Source organism: Artibeus jamaicensis, unplaced genomic scaffold, assembly GCF_021234435.1.
Source record: "Artibeus jamaicensis isolate MK-2021 breed Jamaican fruit bat unplaced genomic scaffold, CSHL_Jam_final contig_456, whole genome shotgun sequence".
Lineage (NCBI taxonomy): Eukaryota > Metazoa > Chordata > Mammalia > Chiroptera > Phyllostomidae > Artibeus > Artibeus jamaicensis.
In genome coordinates this window covers 4,956,947-4,968,792 of record NW_026521839.1, presented here as the reverse complement: position 1 = coordinate 4,968,792, position 11,846 = coordinate 4,956,947, and positions in this window count along the sequence as shown.

The following is an 11,846-nucleotide window of genomic DNA, read 5'->3' as shown; positions in this document are numbered from 1 at the left end:
TGGAGTCAAGAATCAGACACCACAGTGTTACTCAGACGGGCAGCCAGGAGGTTTCTGGGTTACTTCCCAAGTACACTATTTCAGTCTTCTCTAATGAGAATGGCAACAAACCACTTTTTATCATTAAAGCCCTCCAGTCCTCTTGTTTGTTATTCCGTTAGCCCTTGCACCTCTCTGTAATTGGGAACAATTCCCCCAAGAAATAGGCTTTTATTGAGTACTGTGTACATGCCAGCCACTGTGAAAGGGAGGTTCAGTTCAGGGTGCACATGCTGTAACAAATAGACTCTCTTTTCCTTCTGTGCTTAAATTTTCCTGAGCATGGGCTTTTGATACAGTGATTCTAGATGGGGAGCAGATTTGTCCCTCGGGGGAAGACATCTGGAGACATTTTCGGTTTTCAGTACTTGGGGGGAAGCTGCTCTGGGCGTCTAGAGGGTGGAACCCAGGGGTGCTGTTAAACACCCTACAGTGCACAGGGCAGCCCCCCACAATGAAATATTTCCACCCCAAAGTGTCAGTACCAAAACTGAGAAGCCTTGAGATAGAGTGACCATATCATCTGTTGTTGAGTCTATTTAATAACTACTTCAGGACACAAGTAAACTGGGACCATTCCAGGCAGACCAGGATCTATGGCGACTCTTCCTACAGAAAGAAAGAAACCACTGTAGCCCTGCTGCTTACTAGCTGGGGAACCTCGGTCAGGCACTCCTCTCAGTTTTTCAGCCTCAATTTAACCACTTGTAACATAAGAGTAATTCTAGTATTTGTATGGAAGATTTAGTGAGATAATATTAAAAAGGTTTTGGGTGTCTGGCACACCACTGTGCTCAATAAATAGTTATTATTGTTATTAATAGTCATTTTCTTCCCTCTCCTTACTCCTTTTTCACAGATTTAGCTATTACACTTAGGACACTTTCTCTCCAGATTAAAATGTGAATGAGGATGGTATAATAAATCAGTATAGACTTCTCAAGGAAAACATTTTTTCACCCCTGTATGTTTTCGCTCACCCCTGAAGAAAAAGAAGTCAAGTCAGTTTCATAACTCTTTACATATTTCTATTGTAAATAATAATCAGATCCCTAAGTAAGTGATCAAGTGACCATTTTTTTTATAGCATTTCCAGTCAGTGACCTGAAAGCCAGGGACCAAAGGACTCTGCTCGTTCCAAAGAATACATCTCACGTGAGCCCAAGTACAACAGTTTGAGAGAGAAAGAGGAGTCACCTCCAACGGTTTCTTGTGGCAGTTGGGCAAAACGCCAAAAGATCCACACAGCTGCCCACTATCCTACTAATCAAGGATTGGCTAAGCAAGGACAACACAAGTTCCATCTCGTTAAAGGGTCAGGCCACTTGATAGGGGGTTTGCATATACAAAAGGCGGGATTCGCTCTTGTAGAAGAATTGCAATTCATTTCATTTTAGAGGGTTAAGTTCCCCAGCCAGTGTTCAGAGCCTTCCTTGACTGCTGGTTTTTAGGCTCCTAGGTAAGATTCTGAGTTTCAGGATCTTGTGTTAATGTATTTTATGTTTTGTAAATCAAAACCCAATCCTAAGGCACAAATGTAATCGATCAAACACTAATGGAATTCTAGTGTTAAATCTAGGTGTTTAAAACCACTGAAACATCAAGAAGTACTCTGGACACACACACAAAACCACAGATATGCTTCCCTAGTTGCTGAAAGCCCCAAGAGCTTCCCCCCAGAATAGCAAGTTGGCCGTTCCTTGACCTTATTTCATCACCTTTTCATGTGCTTCCTGTCCTTCTAGAAGAAGCTGGTCATAGTTTCCCCCAGACTTAGCTTGGCTGCTGGCTAGCAGGACATACAACTTGCAACCTGAGAAATCCTTCTGATTTTATACACATACCTGTGCGTGCGCGTGCACACACATACACACACACGCACACTTTTATTATGATTAGAAAGGGGGTTTTAGTAAATAAGTCCGGTGCTATTCTCCCTTTGAAACTGTGCCTAAGAGTGGTATATAGCAACCTTGTCAGAACTAGCAAGGCAACATGTTTTTTGGTTCCCATTTTGTCTTGGGGTTGAGCCGTGGGGAAATGCCTGCTGAAATATTAAATCTTTAAAGTCTTTTGCCTCAAAGAAAAAAAGCCTGTGAGTTTATCTGTGAGCTTAAGCTCCTGTGAGAGAGACACTGGTAACTTTAGTTCCATTGTGTGGAGTCTAATCTCCACACAGAAATGAGGGAGCTTGAGTCATGAAAAAGATAAAGCCCAGCCCTGGCTGCTGTGGCTCAGTGGACTGAGCACTGGTCTGCAAACCAAAGGGTCACCTGTTTGATTCCCAGTCAGGGTACATGCTTGGGTTGCAGGCCAGGTTCTTAGTATGGGGCATGCAAGAAGCAACCACACACTGATCTTTCTCTCTCTCTCTTTCTCCCCCACTTTCCCTCTCTCTAACAATAAATAAATAAAATTTTTTAAAAAACAGCAATTAGTTAGCTTATGTAAGTACCATGTGATTTAGACATCGACAGCCCAGAAAGCATGTGAACAATTCAGGCAAGTGCTCAGCTGGTAGCTGGTCTTAAAGCAAAAATAAAATTGCCAACTGAGACATAAATATACAGTAGACTGATGAAACAGTTCCATTTTTAAGCTTTCTTTCACTAGCTAACTTAAATTTTGTGATGCTGAATTCTTATTATAATAGTAATGGATGTTCTTTCTTACAAATCAACAAATCCAGAGGCATAGAAAGAAAAATTATTAACCTAATCATCAGTTTCTTTCAACTTTCCCTCATGAAGGTATCCAGCGTTAACATGTTTGGGTGTGTTTTTCCACATTTCTCTATCTCTCTCTCTCTCCACAGGCACACACGCACACACCTATTACAATTAGGGTGACTTCAGTCAGTGAGCCTGGTGCTGTTCTCCCTTTGAGGTGGTGCTTATTGTAACCAGTTAGGGAAAATGTAGAGAACTAAACATATCTCATATATGTCTACATGACATTTATATCTCTCTCTCTCTCTATATATATATATATATATATATCACAGAAGTTTAATTGTTTTTTTTTAATAAAAGGATAATAGTATGCTCATTACTCTGAAGGCTCTTATTTTAAAATTTACAATAACAAGGAGATTTGTCCAGGTCAATTCTGAGTCATTCTTGTTGATTCCTGTACAGTTCCACGTAATGGCCAGATCATAATGTCATAATGCATTCAGCTTTTTTTCTATTAATGGACAGTTGGGTTCCATCCAGATTTTTGCTGCTAGAAACAGAAAACAGTACTGAATGCAGTGCTCAGCTCCGGACCCCAGCTTCACGCGCCCAGGGCTAGGTGTGTCCCGAACAGGGAGGGCTTTGTGAACGATATGTGCCTTTACACATTAAACTCAAAGGATCCCACATGTCTAAACTCAAGTAGTTTTCTGTGTAAAAATTTGTAAAACCAGGACAGTACTAGTTTGACTTTCTGTTGCATACTTTTCCCTACATGAATATAAATATAAATATTTTAAATTATTTATATATATTTCAAAATATGGTTATGGCATAATTTATTTAACTAGTTTCTGTTAATAAATATTAAAGGTTATGTAAAATTTTATTACTGTAAACAGTGCTACAATGAACAGTTTTCTTAAAAAGAAAGCCACATTTGCCATTTAATCCAGTGTTCCTTCAGGATAAGCTCCAAAAAGTGGAATTACTAAATAAAAATATATGTACATTACATTTTTTATACATATTACAAAATTGACCCTGGAAAATACCGTGTACTCCTACCAACAAGTTTCTGAGTATTTCTACACCTTGCCTAACAATGGGTATTATCAGCCATTCTTATCTTTGTAAATATGATAAGCAAAGCATTGTGGTTTATTTTATTTTAAAAAAAGACTTTATTTTTTAGAAAGAGTAGAAGGGAGGAATAGAAACATGGATGTGTGAGAGAAACGTGGACCAGTACCCTCTCGCATGCCCCTAATCTGCAACCTGGCCCTGCAGCCCCAGCCTGTGCCCTGACTGGGATTGAACAGGCGATCTTTGGTTTGTGGGACGTCGCCCAAGCCACTGAGCCACAGCAGTCAGCGCCATAGAATTGTGGTTTAGTTTGTATGGCTTTAAGTACCGTGAAATGCACGATTTTCCTATCTCTTCTAGCAGAAATGCTATGGTTGTAGTGTAAACCCTGACAGTTGGCTTTTCTTTTTGTAATGCAAGTGCTGACTTAAGCTTTGAATGGCAAGGCATCCACTTCAAAGATGGCTATTTCAATAAACACATTGCCAGCCACTTGACAAGATCAGGAGCCAGGCCACGCCCTCTGCCCCTCCCAGCCCCCAGGCTCCTTTGTTTCACGAATCTTGGCTGATTTTTATCACCGCTCTTTCCGCCCGGCCTTTTCTCTTCTTGCACTTTAAATCACCCTTAAAGGAGTGAGTCCACACAACCATGGACCCCCACGCACAACCTTAACAAAAACAGAAACACAGGCCTGTGCTCTCAGCTAGTTCTCTCCACCTGCAACCTCCATGTGTAACTGTGTAAATTTTAGGATGTATAAGTAATCCCCCCCTGCAAGTTCTTGATGGTTATTGTTGAGGGCACTGTGCTGTTATAATAACCACAAGGATGGGGCCACCCACAACATTGGTTATTGCTAGGCTGAGATTGGCACAAAACAGGTGTCAACTATTTACCAGAATACAAGATGCCTTTAAGTATCCGAGCAGCAAATTTGGCCTTACAACAGTGTGAAAAATTCATGGTGTTATTTGGCTCAGCAGATAGATTACAGTGTGTGGTCTCAGAATCAATGTTCAGTCCATATATTTGTGCGATGGATAATTACTATAATAAATGCAGACTGGACGTTTCAGTGAAAGGAACATAGTACATTAAGCCTGTGTCCCAAAGGGCTTGCTGGATCAGGAGCTTATGAGCCATCCAGTGTAGTGAGCCAATTGCCTTGCTTCTGAAGCTGTACCCTTCAGTCTTCATAGTGATTTGAGACCAAACTAGAGCATGCGAGATTTTTTCTTCCATTTTCCCGAAAAGGAGCCCACATGCCAAGGTTCAGATGTTTCACTAACTCCCCAAGTAACGGACCTGGGTCTCAGATTTTTTGAAAGGGCTGATAAGGTGTGTTAACAATAACAATAAAGTGAATTTTGACACTAATGTCTAATTATACACCAGGAGAGATAAGTGATTTAAAAGAATTCGTATCTGTAAAGATCTTAAAACGGGGTCAGGTACAGAGGACACTTAATAAATGTGAGCCATTTAAAAAAAGTTAACATGGCAACAGAGCCTGTTTCGAATGAGTGGAAATCAATTTCTATTTCTTTCTCTTCCTTTCTTTCCTTTTCCTCCCAACTCTCCGATTCATCCTCTTTCCCTTGCGCTTTTCCCTTCTCCCTGATTCTTTTTACTTCTCACCATTTTTTCCTCTCCTCATCTTCCCTCTGCTCCTTCCTCCTTCCCATACTATGGTTATTAGACCTTCTCGCCTCATCTCCAGTGAGAGTCAGGTTAGGATTACGACTCTTGAGAACTCAGAAAATTGACACACTGCACAAAACTCACCTACATGAAGTGAATCTACACAATGTTTAATCAGGTTAAAATTTAATTTTTCTAATTCAATGCACTTCCTATGGGACATGCTGAGTGTACTCTCCTGTTTACATGCCTTAACCTTAACTTAGGCTGATTTTCCACCTTACATTTCAAGGGCTTCTACTTTCAAATAACTTTTATTTTAATTTCAAGAAAACATGCACATTGTAGACTACTAGACAGAAAGGAAAAGTGTCCAGAAAAAAGTTGGTCGCTTACAGAGGTAACCATTCCCTTCTAAATAAAGGAACAAAACCCAAATAATTTTATACTTCTTTTCCACTTCATTCCCTCACTGTTTGCGTGCCTGTAGAGTTAAGTGAGAAAGCAGAGTTTAAGAGAAGGAAACATGGAGATATAGATGGGCAGGAGTTTTCACCTGTACCATACAACAAAACATAAATGTCATTTGGATTAAAGGGTTAAATATAAATTAAACCATAAAAAATTAGAGTAAAATAAAAATGCTTGCCTAGTAGAGACCTGTGGGGAGAACTTTCTAAGTTTAAAGGCAATAAATTGAAGCACAAAAAGTGGAATAGATTTGATTATACACATTTATTTTATGATTGTAAGTTAAAAGGCAAATAGGCTGCAAAAAATATTAACAAAAAATATTTTTAAAATTTTATTGTAGAAAGAAATTTTACAAATTGATTAAAATGCTCAGGCTCTAAGAGACATAAACAGACCAGAAATTTTTATTTTATTATTATTTTTTAAAGGAATTATTCACCAATTTTTAGAGAGAAGGGAAGGGAGGGAAACTGAGAGGGAGAGAAACATCAATGTGTGGTTGCCTCCACTGTAGCCCCCACTGGGGACCTGGCCTGAAACCCAGGCATGTGCCCTGACTGGGAATTGAACCAGTGACACCTTGCTTTGCAGTCCAGTGCTCAAGCCACTGAGCCACACCAGCCAGGGCCAGATCAGGGAATTTTAAAAATATTTTGGAAAATGTTCAACTGTTCAACCTCATTAATAATCAAAGGTAAAAGTAATAATAAAACAATTAGATACTATTTGTTACCTATCAAATTATTAAACATTTTTTAAGAATCATAATTTCTGATCTTCACAAAGGTGTAAGATGATACTTCTTTACCCCTTCTTCCACTCTGGGGGAGCTCTAAGGACTTGATCCTTCCAGCTTCTACCTGCTTCTTCACTCCTTAGGGATGTCTATTCCACGTGTTTTCTTTTTTAAATTTAAAAACTATACCAAAAGTTTCAAATACATAAATCAGAGTGATTAGTACAATGAACCCTCAGGTAGCCATCATTCAGCTTTGAACAATTATCATCATTTTGCCACTTCTGTTTTATTAATCTCCTTACTTTTCCCCCTGGAGTGTTAAATCAAGTCCCAGATATTTATTATTTCACTTGTAAACAATAACAGCAAAAAGGAAATAAACACTCAAAAGGGTTAAATTGGAAGAATCACATGAAACCTAACATATTAAAACATTTATCAGAAATGTTTCATATTTATCAGAAATATGAAAATTATAGATATTTAATAGTCTCCTAAAAACACACAGGCTAAAAATGAATTTTTGAGCTGCCTAGAAATGGGAAAAGTGTACTTTTAAAAAGATGCAAAATTATTCAAAAAAATTAAAAAAACCCAGTTCAACCTGTAGGATCTATGTATGTCTGGAGGGTGGTTGCTGGCCCTGGCTACACCTAGGGTGCCAGGCAGAATTGCCAGATTCTGCAAACACATAGGGCAGCCAGTTAAATTTGAATTTCAGATAAGTAACATAACTTTTTTGGAATAAGTATGACTCATGCAATATGTCCCGTGCACTAGTTGGAACATATTTATACTAAAATATCATTATTTGTTTTATCTGTATTATTTGTTTAGCTGAAAATGCCTGGGCTGGACCACAGGAAACTGAAGCAGAACCTTTGAGGCTGTGTTCTGGGCATTCGGACTTTAAAAAATTCCCCATCCGAATCACCTAACTCCCAGTGAGGATTAAGAACTAGTGCTCTAGAAAATGCTTTAGTTAAAAATTTTAGTTTAGAAAATTTTAGTTGAATAATTAGGTAAATGGGCATCAGAATTGACTATCGGTGATATGGTATCAGATGAGCTAAATCCCCATCACTGCCTTAGCGTGGTACTTACAAAATGCTGTCCATCCCTCTTGGTGCACTGTGTCTTCCAAGAACCTAATTCATTTTGAAGACCTTCCTTACAGCATCCTGCTTTGAGTCTGGCATCTGCCTCTCTCTGTCCTCTTTGCATAAGTGAGGTCCCTTCTGACAGGAGCAGCTTGCCTGTCCCCTAAGGCCTGCAACGGAAGATGTGGACATTCTCTCCAGCTTGGAGGTTGAAGTACCCTGGTCTGGAGTCAGCAGTGGTGCAGACATCCCCATGGACACTTTGGGGCACTTTGATTTTTCACTTGTGTGGATGGAGAAACTGTAAGTAAGCTGGTGACTTATAATTATTAGGGACATAACTAGAGGCAAACTCAGGTATCCTACCTCCTACCTAATTAAGTTGATTTAAGAAAAGATGCCATGACCAAAGTCTCCAAAATTGCTTAGCGTAGCTCACAAAAAAACAGGCCAGACTTTTACATGTGCAGACTTTTTCCAACACAAAATGTCACCCAAAAGCACTTCTTTCTCCTTCTCTGTAGCCAAGGTGCTATCTGCCTCCTCATCAGCTCCCGATGAGCAGGGTGGCAGAGAAGAATGGGCTGTTATTTGATGCCAAATTGGATCCGCAGAGACTCAGTGAACTAAGACTAGAAAATTATTACAGTGACTCAGTATGTGTGTGTCTATTTGTGATTTTTAGCCTTGATAGAAAGCAAGACTTCCTTTTAATTTCCTTTTAAATATTAGGATGTTTCAAAATGTCCACAGTTACTGATTAGGCCACTGTATTTCTGATCTTGGTGATAGAAAGTAGTCAACTTTTAAACTTAAAGAGAACATTTATCTGGGAGGCTCTAACTAAACTTTCCATATTTCAGGAGTACCTTTCCTAGAGAAAACTATGGGGGGACATGAGTACTCTTCAGCTCAGTGCTACCTTTCAGACACCCTTGTTGCCCTTCCGTGGTCTTGGGCCATGGCCCTGTGTGAGAGTTGGTGTCTTTGACAGACAGCTTTCGGTTCAGTGTTCTGGTCTTCTCCCATGAAGCCCATGCTTCTCAGGAGCAGCATCGTCTTCCAAGTGGTTCAAAAGCCAGACCCCCCCCCCCATTCCTCCCGCTGTGCATAATACTCCAAGCGGCAGAAAGAAACTCTCACGCCAGATGTCAACTGACCCTTGTCTCTGGCCTCCAAACGCACATTGGTGTAGGGGACCAGTTTGTCTTGGCCTGGTAAATGTGACTCAGCTCTGTATGAAAAACCTACAGATGCAAAGTGGCGGGCAGGAACCAGATCTTCAAACCGAGTTTTCCCGTGGAAATCAGGCCTAGAAAATACTCACAGACTGTTATGGCTTGCTCTTGCTAAAACTCCATCACCCTGGTCTAAAACAACAAATGTGTATTGTCTATCTTCAAGGTAATTTCCAAAGCCTGTATGAGTTCTCCCAAGGACAGAGCTAATGAGCTCATCGCCATTCCCCTCTGCATGTTATTTTTATTTCCTTGATTGTACCTAGAATGTAGACAATAATATTCTATGTGATAGATAATAAATCTTTCTATGATGTAAGACCCCAGGAAAACCTTAAAAGCCTGTCTAGGCAAGGGTTGGGGCACTCCCCTCTTGAGGGAGTGGCCGAGGCACCATAGGCACTCTCCCCTTGAGAGAGTAGTCGTGCCTGTTCCCTTTTTCCACACAGGATTGTTGTCGCCTGTGCATTGACTCTTGTTGTCAACCACAACAGGCGGACTCTGCTGGACCGGGTCTGCAACACATTGGCAGGGGTCAAAGGGGGTTTCTCTGTAGCCCTGTGCTTAAGAAAGACACCAGTTTTAGTTCGTAATTCTGGATGTTCCTGACAAGTTCCCCACCCCTCACCCCCAAGTCACAGCCTTACTAACATCGCCTGCCATTGGGACTAGCAGAATTAACTCCAAAAGTCCAGAACCCCCCCATCAACTCTTTTGCCCCAGAGAGTAACTCCGCTGTCATTCTGGGAATTTCTTTTTCTTGTGTTATTTCCACTGTCTTCAACTCCTGGAACCCTTCCACTGTGCTCCCTCTGGTCAGCCAGCAAAATCCTTTATACATTCAGCCTCTTTCCCAAAAACTCAGCTTCTTACTAAGAAATATCTTCTTCATATTTCTTAAAATGTAGCAGTGGTTTCTCCTTTGCACTACTGTTACTGGGCCTAGAAAGAAGAAATTCTCTTCTTCCCCCTCATCACTGCTCCCAAATCACCCTACTTCTCTTCTGCCTAACAACATTCAGCTTAGAATCTCATGTCCACCCACTACCTTGTGGCTGTCCTTTACTGACCCCATGTCACTCAGCCTCATTTCCTGAGGATTTTGACTGCTAGTTCTTCATGCTGGTGGTATCAGTATACACACAGATATTTCCCCAATAGTCTGGTCTCCATTCCTTTACCTTCTCCACTGCAATTAGCCAGCACTCTACCCACCTCAGCCACTTACTCCCACTCAAGTCAGATAGAGACGTCAAGTTATCAACACCTGCAACACTTCCCTAATATCAATTTCAAGCATCAGATCATCTGGCTTCCCTCTTCAATTTGAAAGTAAGTTTTAAAAATCATGATACATCACTGCTAAATAAGGCAGCACACATCTCCTAAATATAAGGACTTTCTCCTACACAATCATGATGATATTTGCACATGCAGAGAAGTTATTATTTCAATGGTTCTACCTTCTCTACAGCCCATGTTCAAATTTCATCAGTTGTCCCCAAATGTATAGGTTTCTTTTCATTTGTGATCCAATTGTGTCTCACTCATTGCATTTGGTTAATATTGATGTTCAGTCTCTTTCAAGCTAAAATGGTTCCCCTATCTTATTTACTTTTCATGTAAGTGACTGAAAAAAAAAGTCCTGGCTACTTATCCTGTAGAATGTTCCACATTCTGATCTAGTCTGATTCTGTCCTCTCATGATTAGACTGAGTATATATGTGTATATACAGTACCCCTACATCTTTATTGCCTCTTATCAGGAGGCATTAGTATCAGATTGTTTCCCAACTGGTGATATTAAGTCACCATCATTACGGTGATGGTAACTTCAGTCCTCAGTTGAAGCAAGGACTGCTGCATCTCTCCTTTGTAGAGATAGTTGTGTATTTTCACCTTGGAGTGAGTAGGTAATTTGTGGGATGATACTTTGAGGACTTGTGATTATTATGCTCCCTAAATAATTTCACCCAAGTAAAACAGAGGTTTTAAGATCCTCTTGTTTTGTTCATCGATAATATCTATTATGTTGGAGGTTAAAAATGTTAATTTTGTAATTGTATCATTTCTCCTTCATTTATTAGCTATTTGTTTTTCTGGACAGAAGAATTTCCGCTATTCCCTTTCTCTCTCTCTTTTGAGTATGAATGTGGAAAAACAGACTTATTTTTATTCCAGGTGTTGTAATACATTACCATCATTAGTATTTTTAGTGTGCAACATCTCCTCAGTTTGGCCAGTGATATCTCATTCGAGTAAGCTCTGTGTCTTTCCCATTCCTTGAGAATTCCTTGCTTTCTAAAAATATAATGCTTTAGGGTTACTTTTTACACTTCTTGCCCCAGACTAGAAGCAGGTCTTTCTCTGCGCATTTCTGCTCTCTTTTAGTGGCAGATAGTGTTTGAAGCCCAAATCTAGGTGCAAGGTGTTTATTGCTACTAAGTGTCTGTGTTTCTGGGCTCTTACAGTGGACTTGCACCGTGAGTTTATTCTAATACTTCCAATTAAAATACAGTGGCACATGGTTCTTACATTTCCTTTCTCCTTCAGTGAAAATCCTGGTTCCAAAGAGCACTTAAACACTTCCTCACTTTTTCCTATCTTATGATATACACAAAATAGCTTTAGAATTATACCATCAGTATTACTGGCAACAACAAACCTACTAAGTACATGTTCTACCCTCTCTGGAGCCCACTCTAATCATGCTTCTACCGTGACTGCTTCACTAGAATGTTCTTTCTACTTCTCACTTCCCATCTGCCAATTCTCACTTCCCTTTCTGCAACTCTGACCACAGTTAGTCCCCTCTTCCTCCTGGAAACATGTTCTTTACATGGGTTTCACA